This window comes from Hibiscus syriacus, unplaced genomic scaffold (genome assembly GCF_006381635.1).
Source record: "Hibiscus syriacus cultivar Baekdansim isolate YM2019G1 unplaced genomic scaffold, ASM638163v2 tig00110813_pilon, whole genome shotgun sequence".
NCBI classification, from domain to species: domain Eukaryota; kingdom Viridiplantae; phylum Streptophyta; class Magnoliopsida; order Malvales; family Malvaceae; genus Hibiscus; species Hibiscus syriacus.
The window spans coordinates 217,411-221,337 of record NW_024062871.1 but is presented as its reverse complement, the minus strand read 5'-3'; the positions used below and the strand labels follow the sequence as shown (position 1 = coordinate 221,337).

Genomic DNA, 3,927 nt, shown 5'->3' with positions numbered 1-3,927 from the left:
CAAATTATATTTAATTAAAATACACATACCTAAAGTTTAAATATAAAAATATAAATTAATCAAATATAAAGAACATGATTCTAATATATACGTGGTGCTTGTGAACATATTTATCTACGAAAAGAGGGTGAGAGAGTATTTATTTTAAATATTTTTCACAATAAAATCTTATATCTGCACCGTTCAACCTTATCAAAGCAAAAAATAAAATTGCAAAAGAATCCAAAAAAAAAAAAAACTCAACTGTATTATTCTAAAATTTTTGCCAAAAAATATTGTAAATAGAAATATTGAAAAGAGAAATTTTAGAAATAAAATTCTCCTGTAAAAGGGTAAAGTCAAAGCAAAGGTCCCTACTTCCTATCGAAACGCATGGAAAACCTAAGAAGCATTAAATCCTATATCTTTGCCTTTAATGTTAAACAAACAGACATCTATGTATGTGACCACACCAAATTTTCCCGAGAAAGTGAGGGATCCCAAAGATGAAGTTTCAGAGACACTTGGCTGGGATATTGCCACGTGCTCCAATATAAGTTCATGCATTTTCATTTTAGATGCCAAAGTATTATAAAAAGACAAGCTGTCAGGATTAGTTAAATAATTCATCTTCATTCTTTTGATTAATTAATAATAATCCTTGCTTGGAAATTGTTCCCCTTCAACCTCACAAATTAAAGAGGGTTCCCTAAGGTAACTTAAAAAATAATATCCAGTGAAGTCCATTTAAGTGATATAAAGTTGCCCACGGAATAGTGTTTCAGTCTTAATCCCTAGCCATTAGTTTTCCTAATAAAATACTAATTAATACAAGAAGGTTATGCAGACACATGTGAACATAATGTTTCCTAATTTGTAATACAAAACAAAGCTTTTGTTTGTGTCAGGTCAGATAAAGAGAGAAAAGAAATAAGTCTTTAAGGAATTAAATTGTTTTTCTAGCAAACTTATACAATTATCCTTTAAAGATTATAAATTTGATAATAGAGCATTAATATTCATACTCTATTTTATATATTATAACTTTTTTAAATGACAAGAGCCGTGATTAACAAGCAAGAGAGAGAGATTTATAAGTAAAGAAAAGCATGACTGAGAAAATTGGTGGAAGATGCAAATTGATTAAAAAGCTTATATATATATATGTGTGTGTGTGTGTCTCGGTTAACCTCTAAATTGTTAACAAAGTCTCATTGGTTAGGGCACTGAAGGGTTGGCTCCATTGCTGTTGTGTCAGCATTCTGGCTGTACATGTTTGGGTTCATGATCAATGAAATTGAAGCTAAAAGAAAAACAGACATTCAAGTATAATACATACATGTATGTGTGTATATGTATAAAGGGAGAATCTGACATGCACACTAAAGGGAACAAGTTCAGTGCTGTGGACCAGTATTCCAGCTCCTTAATCTCTGCAGGCCACGGGAGTGGGGCTCCTCCCCTCTCTCTCTCTCTCTCCTTCCTTTGCTTTTAATCTTCGTTTTAGATTATTATATTAAGCTTAACCCCATATTTAAGAGATTCTGCAATTGAGGTTTCATGTCCGATGATGCAATAATCTCAAACACCCGATGATCAAAACTGATTTGGTGTAGGATTTCGAGGCTCGAGGGAAGATTTCAAGCAAACAAAGCCAACGTCAAGTGATCTCAAACACATATCAAAGTTTCACATTTAGCTTATTCACTTGAGGATTAGTTTTAATCAGTTGCAGAGAGAGAGGAAGAAAAAGATAAGACAGTGTCGCAATAATTAAGGGCTGGACCAATATGCAGGGTCCGATAGAGAACTAACATGGCCTTGTCTGTTGTTCTGCAATAAACACTAAATCTCTTGGTGTCACCAGTAATCCCTGATGGCCATCACTGGCGATTTTGAGCAGAGACCAACCTACCTGTTCCTTAGATAGATGGATTTACAAGCCTGGATGGGTAAGTAGGAAACCAACTCTTTTATCTCTTTTTTTCTCCGTTTTGCAGATCTTATTTCCCATCCTTAATCTTTGCTAAAACATTTTCTTTGCAATGGCAGTGCGGTTAAGAGAGTTCTTACATGACCAAACTAATTAACAGTGATCTCAATCAAGGTAGGTTTTTTGCCAGAGCTAAGGGCCCCATATTTCATATTTGTACAGTATCATTTCACTGTTTGAGTTTATGGTTTTTCTTTACTTATCTATAAAAATTAATTAAATTTTCTTTTTCATTTGTCTTTTACACTTTGCTTACGTCTTGATGAACAGGGAAAGTGGAAGTTCTAATGAAATGAGATGGTGCGTTTAGCACTAAAACGTGGAAGTCAGAATAAGAGAGGAAGGGACATAATTTTGGGGTTAAGCTACTGATTTAATTGTGCACTACTTCCATGATGATGACGGGTTTGAAAAGAAACACACACTATTAAGTTAATAGTTTAATAAAGGGGTTGTTGAGATCAAAGACTTTAGATCTAGGTTTTACATCAGAGAAAAAATATCAGAGTTATGGAACTGAGAGAACAAGATAAGGAAATGGGGATGCCATTGCCAAGCTCTTTTAGTTATAATAATCAGCTCAATAGGGATTCTTCCACAAAAGTCTATCCTTCTTCTTGTTCTTCTCCTCAACCTATAAATTCAAGTGTTCATGGTGACTCACAAATCCTCAATCCAAGGCCAACACAAACCCTAAACCATTGCCCTCTCTATAACCCTGAATCGAATCATCAGAGACAATTAAACAAGCCCAGGAGGGATCTAGATCCTGAAATAGATCCAAGATCACCTTCAGTCGGTGGAGCAAGAACTAATAGATCAAGCGGCAGCCCCAAATCACCACCACCACCTCCTCCTACATCTCCGCCTCAACCAGTAAGCTCTACTGATCCTTTGATTAGGTATAGAGAATGTTTGAAGAACCATGCAGCCAGCATGGGGGCACATGTTGTGGATGGTTGTGGTGAGTTCATGCCGAGTGGAGAAGAAGGCACCATGGGAGCCTTAAAGTGCGCGGCCTGTGAATGCCATAGGAATTTCCACCGGAAAGAAATCAATGGGGAATCACAATATGCACCAGCACCACCCAGCCGTTACCATACAGGAAAGAATAGTGTTGTTCATCTTCAACGACCAACCCCTCTTAATCAACAAAGATTTTCCTTGGATTATCCGTTAGTACTTCTTCCACCGCCTTACCGATTCCACCCGTTATGATGAACTTCTGTGGTGACGGCGGCTATGGCGGTGGCCCGACTGAGTCCTCGAGTGAGGATCTGAATATGTTCCATCAGGGAGGGCAATCATCACATGATATTATTCCACGGTCATCAAAGAAGAGATTTAGAACAAAGTTCACTCAAGATCAAAAAGTTAAGATGATGGAATTTGCTGAGAAGTTGGAGTGGAGAATCCAAAAGCAAGATGAACAAGAATTGCAACAGTTTTGTGCTCAAGTTGGAGTAAAGAGACAGGTTTTCAAAGTTTGGATGCACAACAATAAACAAGCCATGAAGAAAAAACAAATGTAAGATCAAATTGTCTCCCCTTCTAAAAACACTTTAAAAGTACTAAATGATTCACTTAAACAATTCTTCTTTTTATTTTCTTCTAATTCCTGACATGTTACGATTCTTACAAACTTTTGAAACACACAAATATTTGTAGTACTTCTGAAATTTTTCTCTAAAGAAACACATCTTCTTCAACTGAGTCTGAAACATATACATTCCCCAATTAGAGACACTGTCAAAAACATGTTAGAATGAACAATGATGCTACAAAAGAAATTAAAAAAATGTTGGAAAAAAATCCCCTTTTTCTTTCCCCCCAAACAATGCATGTGTCCCATTAATCATGGTACCTTTGGTTGCTTCCAACCCTACCATAAGAAATCTTCTATTTTCCCTCTAGAAATAAAGCCGGGCCAAACGGAAGTTGACGGCTTTTCATGA

The 3,927-nt window shown here is 36.1% G+C and overlaps 1 pseudogene; it reads left to right on the top strand.

Annotated features, from left to right (window-relative positions):
- Positions 1–1,468: 1,468 nt before the first annotated feature.
- On the top strand, positions 1,469–3,680 carry LOC120141697 (annotated as a pseudogene).
- Positions 3,681–3,927: the final 247 nt, after the last annotated feature.